Raw genomic sequence first — 21,056 nt, 5'->3', positions numbered from 1 at the left:
TCTCACAATCCTTGGTACCTATTTTTAATGAGAAAAATTATGAGTTTTGGAGTATCAAGATAAGGACAATTTTTAGTTCACATGATCTTTGGGATTTAGGTAAGAATGGTTATGAAGAAACAGAGAGCTCGAAAGCTGTGGAGAAATCAACAGATTTGAAGGAGCTTCGTAAGAAGGATATGAAGGCTCTACTTGTCGTGCAGCAGGCAGTGACAGAGACTATCTTTCTCCAGATTGCTAACGTCACCAAATTGAAGGATGCCTGGACTACTTTCAAGCAAGAATTTTATGGTGACAAAAAAGTAACTACAGTGAACTTCAAACTCTTCGTAGAGAATTTGAGACCTTGTCCATGAAGAGAGGTGAGCCTGTCCAAGATTTTTTCTCTAGAATTTCTGTCACTAGAAATCAAATAAGGACATATGGAGAAAACATCTCAGGCTAGAAAGTTGTAGAGAAGGTTTTCAGGAGTTGCCACCAAAATTTAATCATGTTGTAACTGTCATTGAAGAGTCTAAGGACTTGTCTACCTACTCTCTTAATCAATTGATGGGTTCTCTTCTAGCTCATGAAGAAAGGATGAACGAGTCAACAGAGAAGAATGTTGAGCAGGCTTTTTAGGCCAAGTTGGAGGCCAGCAACAAAGACAAAAATTGTGAAGGCACTTCCGACCAAAAGCATGCTGGTCGAAGATGTGGTAGAGTTGGCTACCGTAGACGTGGTCGTGGACATGGAAAGTCTGACAAGGGTCGTCAAAGGTCAGAAAATGATAATAAAGGCAACCAAAAGCAGGCCAACATAGCCATGGAGGAGACAACACCCATGAAGATAAGGAAGGTGGGCCCTGACTGGTTCTCTTGACAATTGTGGCATGCCGGTGAGGGATGAGGCGACCTACAACGATGGGCGCCATGTTGGATGTGGCGGTGATGAATCTAGTCGGAGTGATGCATGGTCCCGTGTTTTAGTGCACATGGGACTCATGTCTTAGGTGGCACGAAAGGATGGCCTCCCGGGACTATATCACGGTGTCCTAGGATGCGCGTCCTATGCAGAAAGGAGACAGTGCTTAGGGACAACTACGGAAGAGGGGTCGACCGCTAAGATCCTCGAGAATGCATCGATGGTTAGATCGTTGTCGAAAATGCTCAAAACCGATTAAAAAAGATGGAATACATCCTCATTTCCATATATAGCGCCAATCTGTTGATGCCAAAATTTATCTGATGACTGGAGATGTAGAAGGCGTTGATCAATCTGCTCGGCCCATAGTAGTCGAAGACGGAGAAATGATCTGCCATGAAGAATCCCAAATTTGCATAAAAAAAGAGAGAAAAGTTAATCGAATTTGCTCCAACCAATCTCTCCAATGCTTATGTTTCTTCATTTCACTTTATTAGAAAATAATATATATTTTCTTATTCAACTTCATAAAAATATTGCTACGCTACATATAATTTATAAGAAAACGTATTTTGTATATTTTCATAAGATGCAGTTCAATCAAAATTTACATCTTTTTACAAATCCTATGTACTTGGTTCGTCTTTGCAAATCTGCTTGCTTCGCTCTGTACATGGGTCAGGGGACTAGAATATTAAGGAGTTCTACGGTCCGCTGACTCGTAATACAGAACGACTCCTGAAGTCGGCTCTTGCCAGCTGGAATATATTTAAATTAAAATACTATGCCCTCATTTTTAGCATCCTAGAGAGCTTGTCTTGCTAATTTTCTTGTCAGAGCAATGATATTGAGAGTCCGGAGGTCTCCTCGGCGTATCCCCACGCCGTCAACCGAAGCTCCTGCTCTTCTCCTCTAATCTTCCAACTGGCCGTGGCCGCGAAGAAGAGGGGATCAGGAATTCGTTCGTTGTGGAAATAAAGCAACGACGTAACAGGTACGGAGAACGAAGCATCGGCTTTTCTCTTTTCCGTTCTGCGTAATGGTTTTTTTGGATATGTTTAGGGGTTCCGTCTCTGAAGGGAATTAGGGTTTCTATTTAGATGATGCCTTCTTCTGTTTCTTGGAATGGTTTTCTCTCTTTGCTAATTATGGACTCCGTGCAGATCTTTCAGTTAGTTGTGTGGACGGATGGTTCGTAGAATTTTGGGTCTCTTCGCCACTTAGGTCTTGGTTTTGCTGGTTGTGGATTTCCCTGTTTTCTGGGGATAATGGCTTCTTGCAACAATTCCTATCGTTGATTTGTCTATTGTCGTTATCGTCAAGATTGGATGTCTTTGATTGCATTGGAACTCAAAAATAAATGTTATTACTGTGAACGCTGATGTTTAGTTATTAAAATTGATTTTAGTTGTTCGCACCTATCATGTCGATATATTTGTGAGCCATGCGTTTGTGTGATCTACTATGGAATGATTGATATTGGGGGAATAAATTTCCTGAGTTACTAGGTTATATAAACTAAATGGGCGAAGAACACTGGGTAGATTAAATTTATGGATAGAATAAAGTAGCTGGATATTGTTTATTGTCTTCCAGTTTTCTTTCCTATTTGCGTTCTGAATGTTTATATATTCAGTATGTTTAGCTTTTTCTTTTTGGAGATAAATTTTTTTGGTGAACTTGAAATCTATTTCTTGCTTCACAGTTGTCTTCTCTTTTCTTTTCTTTTACTCCAACTTCTAATTATATATCTGTGCCGACTGACTTGTGGTGATTGTGGAGGAAAATAGGTTTCTTCGGGGTTTGAGGAGAAGGGTGGTTGGAAGTCCAGGCTAGGATTCTGAAGGAAAGGTGAAACTGGGTGATATTTTCCTGGAGACCATTATGGGTGACTCAACAGCAATGACCATTGAGTTTCTTCGTGCTAGGTTACTTTCTGAAAGGTCAATATCAAGAGCTGCAAAGGAGAGAGCTGACCAATTAGCTAAAAGGGTTAGGCATCTTTTTATTTTTTTAATTTCTATTTTCTTTTATACAGATTGTTTTTTCGAAGGAACTGGGGTGTTGTTGGTTGTTTAGGTCATGGAGTTGGAGGAGCAGCTTAAGATTGTTACAATCCAGAGGAAGAAAGCTGAGAAGGGCCGCTGCAGAGGTTCTTGCCATTCTAGAAACTCAGGGGATTGATGATTTCTCCGAAATAACTGATTCAAGCTCTGACCAAAATGAAGTTCCCAGTGGTATGAAAGGATGTGAGGATGCTTTTAAAGAAGATGAAACTTCAACAGCCTCCAAAATGGAGAAGAGTGAATTTGAGGATGCACTGTCAGGTTCCGAGCTTGAAGTTTCCCCCTCTCAAGTTGGGAGCTTGTCATGGACAGGCTGCAGCGGTAGTCCAGATTCTCATAAAAAGCAGAAGGCAAAGCAAATCAGGCAAAGACAGAGACGGTGCAGTTTCATGTCAACTGCTGGATCTTCTCCAAAATATCATTCGGAAAAGTCATGCTGCAAGCTAAAAGTAAAGGAGATGGGGTATTTCTCTATATTCTTTCTCCTGCCACTCCATTTGTGCATTCTGTCACATGTACTTCCTTGTAATTTAGTTTCTGTTAAATGATGACTTTGTTTTGCCAGATCAGCAGCAGAGGATGACACGGGCAAGCATATCGTTGATGATGCTCATGTGAAGACAGAGGTTGCATGGTCATACATTAGTGGTGATCAGCCTGATTCCAGTAATGAGATAGAAAACATATTTCCAGATTCTTCAATGCCATTTCCTCCTATTAATACAAATGAAAATACTGATGCAATTGGGAGTGGGAGAGGTGAAGAGATGGAAAGAGTTCTAGAACAGCAGGCCCAGCTTATTGGTCAGTTCCAGACAGAGGAAGATGCTCAGACAGAATGGGAAAGAAAATACAGTGAGAATAAATGTACAACTATGGTATGTATCCTTCAACTTTAAATGCTTCATATTGTGGTGAATTTTATATAACACCAAATTATTTTAACTTCAATAGAACCGGAGGAAGCTGGTGAAATCTGTACTTCTATATTGCTAACGCCATGGAGCAATTTTGCGTGATGTCATGGAAGTGATTCTGCTCGACATAAATGCTCATATGTTTACTATTTTGAAATTTGTGTGTCTAGGTTTTTTCAAGCTGACAGAACTGACTAGTTGGTGGTTTATGCACTGTCTTTTGCGTATCCATCGCACCTACCAAGTGGTATTTTATTTAGAAGTAAATCAACAATTTCCCCGCCAAAGCTGAGCTCAAATTTAAGCAATTAGTCAACAGTCTAGTTGTTCTTGCTTTCTGTGCAAAATGGGCTTCATTGTTTTGCACTGTACTAAGAAGACAGGTTTGAATTTGAGGATTATTGTTGAAGATTACATCAATCACTTTTTCTCCCTGAAATTGTCCTCATCTTCAAACCACCAAAGTATTACATTTTATCAAAATCTGTTTTCAAAATAGTTTGGATCCAACAAACCCCAGAAGGAATCTGTTATACAACAGAAAAGGAGAGAAAAGAAAAAACGAAAACATAAAAAGGTATCTGCAAGGACGTCTAATGAAAGTATCCAAATAATTCATGATCAAGGTCTCTAATAACATATGAAGAAGAAATGAAATAAGTTCTTTCATTTTCTTGATATAGTACTCATTCTAAATTATATCATTATTTTTTATTTTTTATTTGCAGATCCAAGTTATTTCATAACACGCATTGCATATACCTGGTTTGCTCTTCAATGTAAAGACATGAGTTGGCTTTATGAGACCTACTTAATTGTTGATTCCAATTGATGTTCAGTTTGTCTGATATAGAAACTTTTTTCATTCTCTTCAAGCTAAATCATTTCTCATAGTTATTTCATATACAAAAGATACAATATGAGATATATTTATTTTCTTTCAACTTAGAGACTTTGAATATGCTAAAACTTCTGGCCGTGAAACAAAAATGCTAATGATATAGAAATTGGAGATGGATATGTTTGGGTATTATATGATCCTGTATGGAATGTATTCAATTAATATGAATATATTCAGAAATACAAATATGATATGTGAGCATATATGAACACTTATATATACATGCATCATCTACCCATGCATGTGTATTAAATAATATGTATTTGTATGTAGTATGTATAATTTATGCATATACACATGCATCATCGTTGTTTGTTTTGCACATGTACATTTGCACATGTATTTTATGTGAACACACATTCTAGAAATTTCTGCCTGATGCTTTTCGAAAATGCAGTGCCTAATTTATTTTCAAAGACATGACAAGTCTTGTATAATGCAGACAGAAAAACTATAAAAGGTGAGTATTATTGCTCGACTTTTAAAAGTATGTAAAATAAAATTGATTTCTTGAAATTTGGCCAATACATGTGCAGTACTAGTTTCATATACAGATTAAATAACTATGATTTATGTGGGTCATCCATGGTGTCTCCATTTTCTCTTATTGACCTTGCAATCTTTAATTTCTGAGCAGAATTTTCTGCATCTTTAAAATTTGTGCAGAAAACTTCTGCATTTTTAAAAGCTGTGCAGAAATTATTGCTGCTTTAAAATCATGCATATTATTAGTTGTTTTCAAAATACCTATTGCTGCTGCTTTGAAAAACATGCAGAAATTACAAAGCTACTTGTTATATTTTTTAACATAATAATTTAATTTTGCTGTTATTATATCTCTTTATTGCATTTATTTCAAAACCTAGAAGTATATTATTGAAAGCCATTAATTAACTATTCAAAAATATAAGGCTACTCGAAACCATGATCTTCTGATGGGGGTCATGTCTATCCATCCCTTACCATTTCAAATTGATTTTCCTAAATTCTCTAGGGTGCTACTTCAGTTTTCTTTTATTAGTGGTCCTTACCTCCATTACTTTAACCATTCAAATTTCTGAAATTATTTCTCTTTACCATGCAATTATGTTAACATCTCTTTTTCCTACATCATAGGCTTATGTACTTGCTAGCAAACATACTGATCCATTTAAAAATGCTGTATTCATAAGTGTCTTAAGTACATAAGTTATGGTGTTGCATTTCCAATTTGTATTCCCCAGTTAGATTACAGAAAACCATTTTCTTCGTCCTTTATATTATTTTTTATCAATGCAAGGTGGCAGAAAAAAATTTTTTGAAGGAGATTAGCTGCATTTTGTGTGCTTGTATCTTTATCACACTGCATTGTAACATCCATGTTGTAGGAGTGCACTTTAAAGTTCCATAATGATATCTGCTGTTCCCTATTTTCTCCAGTAACAAGTATATTATGCTTACATGAATTTTGCAATGAGGTCTCCATTGGAATATTACCAGTCAACACATCTATAAAAGGTTTATCTCCATACCTTTTAGAATAATCTAGATCCTGGTCACCACCAAAACATTTCACTTGTATAGTGACCATACTAGATATTTTTGGCAAACAGCCCTTTATTGAATCATGGGGAGCCCTTTTTTTTTTTCCAATTTCAGTATCATTACAAACTAGCTAATGTTTCTGTAAGAAGATGACCATCATTTCCAATATAATTATCTGATGTGTCTCTTGTCTACTGCCTTTGGCAGAGGCAACACTTTTCTGGATTATAGAGAATCTGTTGCAGGTTTTGCTGGTGCCGGTACTGGAACCGTATTAATTGCTTAGTGGTACCGTATGGTATGCAGCTGTGTTGTTCCGTTCTGGTCCTATGCTAACACAGTAGAGCCAGCAAGGGAGAGGGCGAAGAAAAGAGAGGAAAAGATATGGAGAGAGAGGGAGGAAGGGAGGGAGGGAGGGAGACGGAGGAGGGGAGAGAGGAAGAGGGAGGGGGAGACAGAGAAAGAAGGAGAGGAATGGGGATAGAGAGAGAGTGGGGCGAAGGATGGAGAGGGAGAGGGAGGGGGGGAGAGAGTGCTGACTTCACTTAAAAAAAATTCAAATAAAAAGGGGCCAGAGCTTCTATTTCATTTCAAAACAGGGAACCCCTCTCTTCTTCTCCCTCTCCCTCCGTCCCTTTCTCTGTCTTTCCCTTTTTGTCTCTTTCCTTCTCCCTTCCCCCACCCTCATTGGCTTCTCGAATCAAGGGGCAGAACCATGCTGGTCCGCCCTTCATATGGCTCAGTATGCCCCGAACCCCTGGGCGGTTTGGGGCGGTACAACATCAACATTCCTTGAATTTTGTAGGAAAGGTTACGATTCTTTCTGCTATCAAGCACAAATCTTTTTCCATCAAAGAAGGCCTTATATACCATGAGGAGGCATGTAATAGTTAGACGTGGTATGCATTAGTTCTTGAAACTTACATTACATATCTCCTTGGGTAACTGGGATATCTTTATCTTGTTTACTCCTGATGTAAGGAATTCCAAAATGGATTGGGGCAAAATTTTTGAACTCGCCTGTCAACTGTTAGCTGATGGGAAACATCAAGAAAATCTACAGCATAAGCATCAATACTTGACATTTGACAGCAATCAATTGAGCGTATGTTAGGGTGGTGATTTAAGTGTGAAAGATTGTGTCAATGCCATACAGAAGCAATCTGTGTATTTGTCAGTTTCATTGAGTACAAGCTAACACATCCCCATGCATTTAGTCATTACTGGAAAACCCACTTATGAAATGGATCCAATTTGGTTTTCGTGAAACTGAAAAACTCATGGGAAATGTTTGGAGATGTGCATAGAAAACTACAGGACGTTACCAGGAGATGTTTTAACTTTAAGAGAAAGACCAGGAATACCACTTTTGAAATTTCCAGTTGTTTACTTATAGTTTTTCATTGTTCTGCAGTCATTTCTTTAATGAGAAACTCCATTTGTTTCCATTTGTTTTATTGATTTCCATGTCTATTTATCGAAGTTGAAACAATAGTAAATAGTGGAAAACCAAAACTGTCAAGCTTTTGTCCCAAGTCCCACCTATGTTTTAGAGTAGTGACAAAAAAAGAGTTTTTAGTTTTACAAATTTCTTTCACCAGATTTTGTTTTTGTGTGAACAGATGCTGTAATATGGTTCAAGATTTAATTTTCCTGAATTTTTACTTGCTTTTCTTAAACAATTCATTTGAGTTATATCTTAGGTTGGCTGGTCGTATGATGAATTATTTTAATTAAGTTGGCTAATCCTGTAATATAAACTTGATAAGTTAAATTGCATACTCTATCGATCAAGGGATTGTTTGCTTTATTCTATATGTTATGGCGGTGGACTTTGTGTTGAAATTTGTGAATGATGGAGCTGTCATGGATCCGAGTTTTTGGCATTGAGAGACAGTGTTTATACATATTGGTTATTTATGGTGGTGACATGGTAATGAGCTGTCTGAACTAAGTAATTAGGCTGTTTTGTAGTGGCCTTTTTGTTGTGGCTGGCACTTGATGTTTGGATGTGTGGTATGTCAGCTGTGCTGCTTGTTGGTGTTCGGTAGAGTAATTTAGCAGTTAAAGTTTCAGTGTTTTCCAAAAATAACTATCTAAATTAGATTTGGTGGGAGTTCTATTTGACCAAGTCGCATAACTTGCTGAATGACTAATTTTCTTAATTTTGCTCCCATCCTGTTGCTCGCATTACTGAAGTACCTCCCTTTGTTGCTAATTTGCACTGTTGCTTAATTATATTTTATTTGTTGATCCGCAATAGATTTGTAACATTTTGGTCTCCAAATTCAGGGCTATTGTGAATCTGGGAACCAGCTTCATGTAACTCAAAAGAGTAGAGAATCAAATGATGAAGACAGTGACCATGTGGATGAAAAGCCATATTATAATGGAGAGGCAAAACCAAGGGCTGAAAATTTGCCCACCGTAAAGGAACCAAAAGCTGAAAGTCTATCCACTGTCACGATTGTTCAAATATCTCATAGTACCCATTCAGAAAAGACTGGTGGAAGCCAAGAAGCAACTACTGCTGCATTATCTGTTGGCCCTGTGCAGACTGATCTAACAACAGCTCCTAGTGGAAGTAATTCTCATGTTTGCAGGGACGGAAATTTCTTGGGTCAACGGTATGATGAAGTGGCAGTCACAGAAAATGTAGGCCCTTCTGAAGGAAGGACTTTTATTAGTGCAAGGGAGAAGCTGAATCGAGAACTAAAATATGACAACCCTGATAGTGGTGCTTCTAGTAATCCAAACTTACATCCAGCTGGGTTTGAAATCCTCGATGTACCATCAAGTGGGAGTTCTTCCACTGCAATTTCTACTTGCAAAATCTCCAAACGGGGATCAGATATGCAAAACGAGTCTGACATGCAATTGTCTCTGGAACCCAGAAGCAACTTGGGGGGTGTGTTGGAAGCTCTTCACCATGCTAAGGTATCACTACGGCAAGAACTCAATAAGTCACCTTTGACAAGTCAAGGCACCCTGGTTAGTGCAACACCAACACATTCAAATTCTTGGGCAAATATATCAGGTGATGCTTTGAAAGTTCCCGTTGGTTCTGCTGGTCTGTTCAGATTATCGACAGACTCATATCCCCAGGCTCACTTTGCAGGCCATGAGATTTGTGGTTCAAGATTAAGGTTGGCAGCTACTAGTCCTTATGTCAGATATGCCAGCAGTGCCAATGGTTACCCATATCCCATTTCTTCGCATATAGAAGCCAAATCTGGGGTTTCAATGAGCAATCAGTCTTTTGATCCGTACCATGTTGGCACAGGAGTTCCTGTTTCCAGTGGTTTTGCCTTGCCTTACACAGATGCGAGAACTGGATTGCCTGCTGATTACCGAAACCCAACAGAGAGACGAACCTTGCCCTACGGGATTTCAATAACTCAGACAGATGTGAGAAGTGGAGTAGCTGCTGATTACCAAAATCCTACAGGGAGACGGCCTTTGCCCAATGAGATTTCAAAACCTCACCCAGATGTGAGAATAGGAATGCCATCTGAAGATCGATACTTGATACGTGGTCATGACATTACTCGCTCTGATATGCAGCTATTGTAGCTATTGCTGTAGAATGCTGTTAGCTGTCAGTAATGAGGTTTTTTGGCCTTTTCTTTTTCCGTCATTTGTCATAATCTTGTTCACCTATATTTCATCATTGGTTTCTTGTTGTCACTTATGTAGCATTTGCATTCCCACGTATTTTCGCATCTAAATTAAAAAAAAAATGTCGATGCATCTTCCTCATGCTATGATGCGCTTGTTCATTGAAGTAGCACTGGTATGTGGGCTTTGAAGTGATTAATATTTGGTTTGCACCCCATATTTGTCACATTTGACGTGGTTTATCTGGTCTAGCATTCTGCTGCAGTCTGAGCTTGTTGTGATGTAAATATTTCATATTTGTGGGAGAGTAGCTGTCCAGAATTCTCAGATTTTTACTTCAGTTGTTACATTCTTGCCCTACTATTACTGTAAATCTTTGTTTCTTGTGGATTTATGATGGGCTCAATTACCTTGTAGGTCTTGCATCTGTTTTCATAGTCTGCATGTTGTTCTTCGGTTTCATATCTAGGGGAGCTGAGTCATGATGAATTCACTGGGATGTTTGGTGAATTCCATACAGTTGTCACTTGTCATGTTTTTGATGTTCAGCTCACGGTACCGTCTAGCCACATAAGTTGCTAATTGATGAATATGCAATGCAACATGGAGATCCTTAAAAAAACAATTTTATTCTCGACTCAATTCAATTAGCCCAATGATGTAATTCCTAGGTCTAATTCATGACTTGGTATTATTAGGAAGAGATCTGTTATCCCTGAATATCAAAATTAATATTTTAAGGAGAATTACTTAGATCAGGAGAATATGGTGCTTTCTATGAAGTTATAAAGGGATGATGTTTGAAAACTCAACACTAGCTCCTGTTATGTCACTAGCTTGGTGATAGGTTGATAAGTCAGAAGTGGAACCCTTTACCTGAAGAAGGGGAAGAAGAACTTTGAAGGAGCGCCTAAAGAATTTGAGAGGAAGGGTAAAACGTTACCACCATGACAACTTCCTCCTCCCAAAGGTAAAGGCAAAGACAAGTTGTTAGAGATCGAGGAAGAGGCTAATGTGCCTGTGAGACAATCTAAGCTATCTGGACTTGAATATAATATCTTTTAGTACCTTAAAAATATCCTTGCTCTATTAAATATATATGAAGCCTTGATGTTGTCTCAAGAATTAGGAGATGCTTTAATTTATGCCCTTCAGAGGGCTGAGCTTTTCAAGCCTTCCTAGCAGAGATAAACATGGAGGAGGCACTCCATGCCCATTATGTGGGCTGTGATATCTTTCACAAAGGCCTGCTTACGCTATGCCACTATATGTAATTGGAATAATCAATGGGGCTAAAATCAATCGAATCCTTAGATCCTAGGTCTTATATCAATCTTTTGACTGTAAGGACCTGCAGGGCCAAATGCCTTATTTAGGATTGTTATTGGTAGTAAAGCTTTCATAAGTAGATTTTTTAGAAGTATAGATTTACAGAAAGCTATTTACTGTTTGATAACTATATTTCTAAAATGTTATAAAACTTTAACATATATTTGGTAACTAAACTAAAAAAATAATTTTGGTATGGCAAAATAAAAAATAAAAATATCATATAGTATTATACAGTAGAGTATAATATAATCTAATATTATATATTATTACATAATATAATCTTATTATAATGTAATATGATATAATACTGTATCATGATATAATATTGTTATAATATAGTGTAATATAATATCGTCTACTATAGCATAATTATATAACATAATACGGTATAATATAATATAATATAGTATAGTATAGAACAATACAATAATATAATATAATGTGTTATTATATATTAAAATATTATTACATAGTATAATATTATTATAATGTAATAAATATTATATATTATTATAATATAATGTAACATAATATTATATTTATAGTATAATGATATGATATGATATAGTAATCCATTACTATATTATTATAATAATATATAGATGTAATTAAGAGATTTATTTATAGGTATTTTGATCACCACAAAAATTTCATAAAAACCCAAACAACTTTTCGATATTTGCTAGAAAGTACTTTTCGGGAGAAGCTCCAAATGACTTCTTCTTAGTAGACCTTTTCAGATTTCTAGCAAAGCCAAAACAACTTCTAGATTTTTTATCAAATACCACTATACCATCCAAAAGTACTTTTGGAGGGTTAAAGAATGCTTTTTGGCTCTCCAAAAACTTTGCTAAATAGAGCCTTTGGCCTTATTTAGGTGTTTTTAATAAACAATCGCTACTTCCTGGTATGTGCTGCTTTCCTAATCAAAAGATAGGAGAGCACCACTCCTCCCAAAGTTACGGGGTCATTTTGCCGAGTTCCTTCGACATGGCTCTCTCGACGCGCCCTGGTATACTCTACTTATTCACCTGTAGCAGAGCTTTTGTTTATAGAGCTTAGAAAGTAGAGCATAAAGCTTTGAACAAAAAGTTGTTTGTTGTTTGGTAACTATATTTCGAAAGTAACATATAAGTTTTGTTAGAATACCCCGATCATGCCGCTGAAATTTTAAAAAATTCAGATGCAGCGGAAGAGGCATGCGCGGGATCAACCGTTCATCGCATGAATGTTGTTCAAAAACCGTTCGTAGATAGATAAGGATTAAAAACTTTTAAAATCTTTAGAAGATCAGATCTTCACCTTGTGCGGGTAGATGATCACCGCAAACTGAAGTTCGTGGTTTAGGATGATGGTTCGCTTGAAGCCGTTCAAGTGCCCGGCCTCTACGGGTATCCACACGAAGCAGATGACCAATCCAAGCTTTCTATCTCCCCGGGGTGCTAGCTCCCTTGCAGAGATAACTTAACTTTTGATGGCTGATCTCCTCTCTTTCAATCAACCCTTGATTGTGCTTGAGAGGAGGAAGAAGAAGGATGAAGAAGAGGAAGAAGAAGAATCCCCACGCAGCCTTCTTTTCTTCCTTGCGTTGGATGAAGGAAGGGAAGAGAAAGGAGGATCCGCCAACCACCTTTGGCTTCCTCCTTGCTTGCGGCTGAAGGCAAAGGGGAGGGAGAGGGCCACGGCACAAGAGAGGAGAGGCTTTTCCTTGTCCAATTAGGTCAGCCCAAAAAAGCCCTCTTTAAATAACAAGTGGAGCTCCTAACTTTTAGGAGCTCCCTTGAATTAATTCCAAGAGGGGCGCCGGCCCCTCTTGTTGCCGCACCCATGAACCCAAGGAGAAGGGGCTTGAGCCCCTCCTTCTTGTGTTGCCCTAATCCTCATCTAATAAGGATTGGGTGGCCTTAATTTGGTTTAGCCCTAATCCAATTAGGGTTTAACCAAGGGTGAACCAATTTGGATCCAATCTAGGTAAGTCCTAATCCAATTAGAACTTAAATCAATTTTGACTTAATTGAACTCTTCAATCCTAAATCAATTAGGAGTCATGTTGATTCATTAGATTAATAATTAATTAGGACTTAAGAAACTCTAATCCAATTAGGACTTATTTAATTTTAGTCGTAATCCAATTAGGACTCTAATTTGAATCTGAAGTCCTAATCCGATTAGGACTCTAGGAATCCTATTCCAAGTAGGAATCTAATTTTAATTCAAAACTCCTAATCTCATTAGGATTATAGGAATTCTATTCCAAGTAGGAATCCCAGTCCTACTCCAACTAGGATTTCCAGTCCTAATCCAATTAGGACTCTAGGAATCCTACTCGAAGTAGGACTCTTGTTTCAAGTCCAATTAATTAATTCCCTTTGTTCCTTCTTCAACTGAATATCAATCGAATTGATTACTTGTGATTCCTAATCACGATTCAACCATCGGATCGGTCAATACTTCTAATGTGTGTGACCTCATAGGTTCTACTCTGACTGGTAGTGAGATATATTATGATCTCTATCACAATATCATTGAAAACTCCTTTCAATGGATTGGAACGATTCCAACTCTACTCTTTAGGGTTTATCGATCATTGAGATAATCCCTGTGAGTCCCACCATCCACCAGTGACACCTAGCAGCATGTAGTGGCTACCCACTAGAATAGAATGATGAACCTCTAGGTGCAGTTATCATATGATACAGTCCTACTATCGTGGATCCCTACAGGACGGAGGTCATGAATAACTCGTCAAACCCCTTCGTCTATCATATGTCAAGATTTATTCGACTCGAGTTCGTTAGTGGAAAACTCTTTCTCCACTTTATATTACTGCCCTGGCCAAGGTCTTAGAACTCAGTCTAACAAATCACATAGGATCACTCCTCTTCTATCAAGGTCGATAGATTCCATGTAAGTGCATACTCTACTCATACAGTGAACTTAATGCAGCCAATCTACACTACAAGGAACCCATATGACTAGAGACCATGTATACGTGTAGTCAAACTACAATAACCTCACTGTGAGTAGCTGAAGCACCGTAGGTCAAAGGACCAGTCATACTACTGCAACATTAAGCAAGTCACTGACGAGTGAATAGACATCCAAGTGACTTCTTGTCTTGGTCACGCTCAGTACCCTTGTTCTGTAACAAGCACCTGCACTATCACTTCAGTGTCCCTACACCGCGGACTCAAGTCTCGTCCATTCAGAAGGAAAGTGATCTGTGCACTGATCGGATCAATCACCGTCCTCGTGATGATCCATTGATCAGGAGCATTTAGAAATTAATCACCAATGATACATGGCTCAAATTCTCAACTCTTGAGAATATGCATCATCATCTTATTAATTTCTTGGACGATTCATAGACACATAAACAATATGAATGAAAAGATGCCTTTTATTTATTCAATAATAAATAGTCAAGTACAAAATTATGTCCCTAGAATTAATAATGTGTCAGCCAGATTGGCTTCTAGGGCATACATCTAACAATCTCCCACTTGCACTAAAGCCAATCAGCCATAAACCTAAGCCCCATCTTCTCAAGATGCGTTTTAGTTTTCTGCCGACTTAGCTGCTTAGTGAATGGGTCCGCCACGTTTTCTGTGGAGTCTACTCTCTGATCCTCTACTTATTTTCTTTCGAGGTAGTCGCTTATTAGGTTAAACTGCCGTTCTATGTGCTTCGATTTCTGGTAAGACCTTGGCTCCTTAGCTAGTGCTATGGTGCCTTTGTTATCGCAGTAGAGTGTTATGACATCTGATGACATTACACCTAACTATGCACTGAACTTTTTAAACCAAAAGATTTCCACTGCACCCTTAGAGACGGCTTAACATTCAGCTTCTAAGGTAGAATCTATAATGATCAGTTGTTTGGAACTCTTCCAATTTACTGAACCACCATTGCACATATTCTGATGTAGACTTTCTATCATCAATATGTGTGCATCCTTCTACCTTCAACTCTGATCTTCTTCCAAAGACCAAGAACATGTCCTTAGTTCTTCTCAAGTACTTAAGACTGTTCTTCACAGCTATCCAGTGCTTCTTGCCTGGATCTGATTGACATATGCTCGTGACATTCACAGCATGTACTATATCAAGTCATGTATATAGCATGGCATACATGAGGCTTCCTATTGCTGATGCATATGGGATCTTGCTCATGCGTTGAATCTCTTCAGATGTGTTGGGGCACATTTTCTTGGAGGGATTAATTCCATGCCTTAGGGGTAAGAGACCCCTTTTTTAGAGTTTTCCATGCTGAACCTTTTCAGCACTTCCTCTATGTGCATCTTCTGTGATAGGCCAAGCATCTTTTTAGATCTATCTCTATAGACCTTTATTCCCAAAATATAGGATGCTTCCCCAAGGTCTTTCATGGAGAATTCTTTTGACAACCAGACCTTGACCGAGGTTAGCATGGAAATATCATTCCCTATCAGGAGGATGTCGTCCACATACAGTACGAGAAATACGACAGCGCTCCCATTAACCTTTTTGTAAACACACGGTTCCTCTTCGTTTTTGATGAAATCAAACGTTTTTGATTGCGTCATCGAAACGAGTGTTCCAACTCCGAGATGCTTGCTTTAGTCCATAGATGGACCTTTGCAGCTTGCAGACCTTGTGATCTCCATCACTGAAAGTGAAACTCAAAGGCTGTTCCATATAGATGTCTTCATCAAGATATCCATTCAGGAAAGCTGTTTTCATATCCATCTGCTAGATTTCATAATCATGAAATGCTACAATGGCAAGTAATGTTCGGATGGATTTCAGCATGGCTACAGGTGAAAAGGTCTCCTGATAGTCAATGCCCTCGTGCTGACTATACCCTTTCGCCACAAGCCTTGCCTTATAGGTCTCTACCTCTCCATCCGAACCTATCTTCCTTTTGTAGATCCATTTGCATCCAATAGGTACAATACCTTCTGGTGGGTCGACTAAGGTCCAGACTTGGTTGGAATGCATGGAGTCTAACTCTGACTTCATAGCTTCCAACCATTTCTCGGAATCGATATCAGATATCGCCTCGTCGTAGGTTTTGGGATCCTGCGTGTGATCCCTATCTTCCACTAGGAACATTTCCTCGGTATCCTCTTCTAGTATACCTAAGTATCTATCGGGAGGATGGGAGACCCTACTAGATCTACGAGGTGGTCGAGGGACATCGTGTACTGGCTCTGTATGAATGGGTTCGATAGGATCCATGACTCGTTGCTTTTCAAAAACTTTCTCTTCAAGCTCAATTTTCCTCCCATTGCCTTTATCAAGGATAAACTGGTTTTCCAAGAAGATGGCATGACGGCTCACAAACACATTGTTGATCCCCTAATGGATTTTGATGAATACAAAATACTAGAGTATAATACCATTTATCTTAACAATTTAATTGAGGATTTCATGTGTTTTATTAAGAATATTGTTAAGAAATGTCTAGGCAAGTTTCCATAATTTTTATGGATTTATTAAAGAATTTTTGAGATGAAGAAAACAGATCAGGAACAGCCGAGACGTCTCCTGATGGTCTCAGAGACGTCTCTGGCACAAACAGGAAGAACTGGCACACTTCGAGACGTCCCCGGCACCTGGCGAGGCGTCTCGCAGGGTCAGAGTTGACTCTCTCAGTAGCGGAGTCGACTCTCTCAGTGGCGGCAGAAAGGCCGATTTCAAGTGATATGCGCGAGCCGTCCCCACAGTACGCGGAGTCGTCCCCGCAAGTAAAAAGCTGAGTTTCCGAGTCGTCCCCGATGTAGCGGAGTCGGCTCTCTCAGGGTTTTCCAGAGGATGTCTTTTTCGGAGTTAAGGCAGCGGAGACGTCCCCTGAAAGAGCGGAGTCGACTCTCTCAGAGAATTCCAGAAGACATGTTTTTCGGAGTTATAACAGCGGAGTCGTCCCCAAGGCAGCGGAGTCGTCCCCATGCAAAAAGTGCAAACAAGCCGAGACGTCTCCGTAAAGTACAGAGACGACCCTCTCAGAAAAACAGAAAAATAAGGATTCAAACGGTACAATTCCAGAGTCGTCCCCGTAAAGTGCCGAGTCGACCCCAAACAAAGTGAAAAGTAAATTTATACAGCCGGGACGTCTCGCGTTGAAGCGGAGACGTCTCCAGAGCGCCTGGGACGCGACTGACAACTTTTGCAGGTCTGGTTTGAATTTCAAATCTCTTTTACTTTATCTCTAACGGCTATATTTGCTTTTTGGGCTATAAAAGGGACCTCTTAAGTGCTTCTCAATAACTCTCCACCAACCCAAAGCTAGATCATTTAAGAGAGAAGCAAGAGAGAGAGGTTCAAGGAAGTGAGTGCATTCAAGTGAGAAATCAAGTGCTTTCAAGTTTCCCAAGTGATTTCAAGCTCAACTACTCTCTTCCGCTCGGGATTCAAAGCTCACACTTAAGACTACGCGATCCACATCGGAAGAATCATCATTTCCCATGCTTCCAACGGCAAAAGGATTCTTCCGGGTTTTATTGCTTATCATTGTCATATTTGCTTATTTAGAGCTTTCCAATCTTTTGTAAAACTCTATCAATATTGTGCTTGTTCCAATCAAGGGACTTGGAACAAGGGAAAGGCGTCCCAAGCCTAAGTGAAATTGGGGGTTATAGGGTTTGTTGTTAGCCCGGTGTAAAACAACGAGTTGGGTAGTGCACTCGCAAAACTACCGGACTGTAATCTTGGATTATAGTGAAAATTCCCAAAGGTGCTTTGGGGAGTGGATGTAGGAGCAGTGGAAGCTCCGAACCACTATAAAACCTTGTGTTTGCGATTGACCTTTCTCATTCCTCTTTCTTTACTTTAGTTCATACATTTGTGTGTTTTATTTTTAATTAGGCGAAAAGTTTTAAAACACCCAATTCACCCCCCTCTTGGGTGACCATCTCTGGACAACAAGTGGTATCAGAGCGGGTGCTCTGTGTATTTCTTGAAGACCTAACCGTCTTAGCCAAAGATCTAGATGGGAACACCCTTTAACAATGTTCCTGCTGAGGGGCAGGCAACCAATAGACCTCCACTCTTCAATGGGACAAATTATACCTATTGGAAAACTAGAATGAGAATCTTCATTCAAGCACAAGACTATGCCTTGTGGAGGGTTATAGTCAAGGGACCACAAGAACCATCACACATGGTTAATGGCATTCAAGTTCCCAAACCTGAGGAGGATTGGGATGAGAATGATGATAGGATGGCTCAACTCAATTCTAGAGCCATGAACTCATTATTTTGTTCTCTAGATGTAAATGAGTTTAATAGAGTCTCCACATGTAGTTCCGCTAAGAAAATATGGGATAGGCTTGAAGTTACCCACGAGGGTACAAATCAAGTCAAAGAGTCCAAAGTAAACATTCTAGTTCACAAATATGAGTTGTTTAAGATGGAACCCAATGAAACCATCACATGCATGTTTACACGTTTTACCGATATAATTAATGGTCTAAAGAGTTTGGGTAAATCTTATACTAATCCGGAACTTGTAAGTAAAATTCTCAGGTCTTTGCCGAAAGCATGGGAAGCAAAGGTCACGGCGATCGTAGAAGCCAAAGACCTCAACACCTTGGGACTAGAACAACTTTTGGGCTCATTGATGACGCATGAGCTCACGATGAAGCAACATGAAGATGATTTGCCAAAGAAGAAGACAATTGCACTCAAGGCTACTTCGAGTGTGTGTGAAGAAGAAAGTAGTGAGAGTGAGGAAGAAAGTGAGGACGAGGACTTGGGTTTGATAGTTAGGAAGTTTAAAAAATTCATGAGGAAAAAGAAACCCTTCCCAAGGAAAAAGTTTGGAGGGAGAAATGATTGGGAAAAAGAAAAAGAAAAAGAAAGAGACCCAATCATATGCTATGATTGCAAGAGACCGGGACACATTTGTTCCGAATGCCCTCAACAAAAGAAGTATTTTGGAAAGAAGAAGAAGAAGGCATTGAAGGCAACATGGGATGATAGTGACACATCATCTTCCGAGGAAGAGAAGGAAGAGACCGCCAATTTGTGCTTCATGGCGTTCGAAGACGACGAGGTATGTCAAAACCCAACTATAAATTTTACTTTAGAAGAATTATATGAAGCTTTTCAAGAACTTATGGGTGATTGTAGTATGTTAGGAGCAAAGAATAAAGAATTAAAAGCCTCCAATCAAAAACTGAAGGAAGATATTGAAAACCTATTAATTGAAAAGGAGGGCATTAAAAATATTAACACTATTGACCTAGAAATCAAAAATTCAAAACTTAGCATTGAAAATGAAAAGGCAAAAACACTAATTAAGGAATTAAATCTAAAAGTAAAATCCCTACTCGATAATAATACCTCACTCGCACAAAATGTTGAATCTCTTAAAAAGGATAAGGAAGAACTAGTTAAAGAAAATTTGAATATTAAGAATGAGGTACATAAGTACAAACCAATTGTTGAAAAATTCACACAAAGCTCTGAAAAATTAAATCTTATTCTTTCAAATCAAAGAGCTGTTTTTAATAAAGCCGGATTAGGATATAAAACTAACCAGCAACAAAAATATCTAAAGAATTTCTTTGTGAAAGCAAAAGATGTCAAAACTGAAAAACCTACATGCTTTCATTGTGGAAAGAATGGACATAAAGCCTACTCTTGTATTCAAAGAAAGATCCAAACTAACAAGAGTACATTTGTAAAAGCTAAAAATATAACTAAAGTATGGGTGTCTAAGGGAACCAACTACACTAACCACGAAGGACCCAAGAAAACTTGGGTACCTAAGAGCTTCACATGATCATTTTGCAGGTATGCCTTGCAGCCGGAAACAAAAAGAAAATGTGGTATCTTGATAGTGGTTGCTCAAGGCATATGACCGGTGACAAGAGTCTCTTCGTCACCTTGAAATCAAAAGAAGGAGGAGTAGTCACATTCGGAGACAATGCTAAAGGTCAAATCATTGGTGTTGGTAAAATCTCCATATCACCCTCCTCATTTATTGATAATGTATTGTTAGTTAATGGACTAAAACATAATTTATTAAGTATAAGTCAATTTTGTGACAAGGGCTTTAAAGTGTCATTTGAATCATCACTATGCATAATTAGTAGTCCAATTGACAATGAGATCATACTCACAGGACATAGGCATGAAAATATTTACATTGTAGATCTTGATGATCTCACCATGAAGGATGGCCAATGTCTTGTAGCCATGAATTCCAAAGTCAATGAGACTAGTTGGTTATGGCATCATAGGTTAGGGCATGCTAGCATGGATTTAATCTCTAAATTAATTACAAAGGATCTAGTCAAAGGACTACCAAAAATAGATTTTGAAAAGAATAAAATTTGTGCTGCATGTCAATTAGGGAAACAAACAAGAAGTTCTTTCAAGTCTAAGAACATAGTATCAACATCAAAACCCTCAGAACTAATTCACATGGATTTGTTTGGACCCACTAGAACTGCTAGTCTAGGGGGTAAGAAATTTGGTCTTGTAATTGTTGATGATTTTTCACGTTTTACATGGGTTTCATTTCTTGCACACAAAGATGAGTACTTTCCCGCTTTTATCAAGTTTCATTACAGGGTTTCGAATGAACTCAATCTTAAACTAAAAGCAATTAGGAGTGATCATGGTACCGAGTTTGAAAATCAGTATTTTGAAAAATTTTGTGAAGAAAATGGTATCAATCACAATTTCTCGGCACCTAGGACACCCCAACAAAATGGGGTGGTAGAAAGGAAGAATCGCACACTAGCAGATATGGCTCGTACCATGTTGCGCGAATCGGATCTACCAAAGTATTTTTGGGCTGAAGCAA

General features: G+C 38.6%; 1 pseudogene; it reads left to right on the top strand.

Annotated features, from left to right (window-relative positions):
* Window positions 1–1,504: 1,504 nt before the first annotated feature.
* Window positions 1,505–10,264, top strand: LOC103722256 (annotated as a pseudogene).
* Window positions 10,265–21,056: the final 10,792 nt, after the last annotated feature.

This window comes from Phoenix dactylifera, unplaced genomic scaffold (genome assembly GCF_009389715.1).
Source record: "Phoenix dactylifera cultivar Barhee BC4 unplaced genomic scaffold, palm_55x_up_171113_PBpolish2nd_filt_p 000636F, whole genome shotgun sequence".
Lineage (NCBI taxonomy): Eukaryota > Viridiplantae > Streptophyta > Magnoliopsida > Arecales > Arecaceae > Phoenix > Phoenix dactylifera.
Note: the sequence above shows the minus strand (reverse complement) of the source record. Positions and strands in the feature narration are given on the sequence as shown.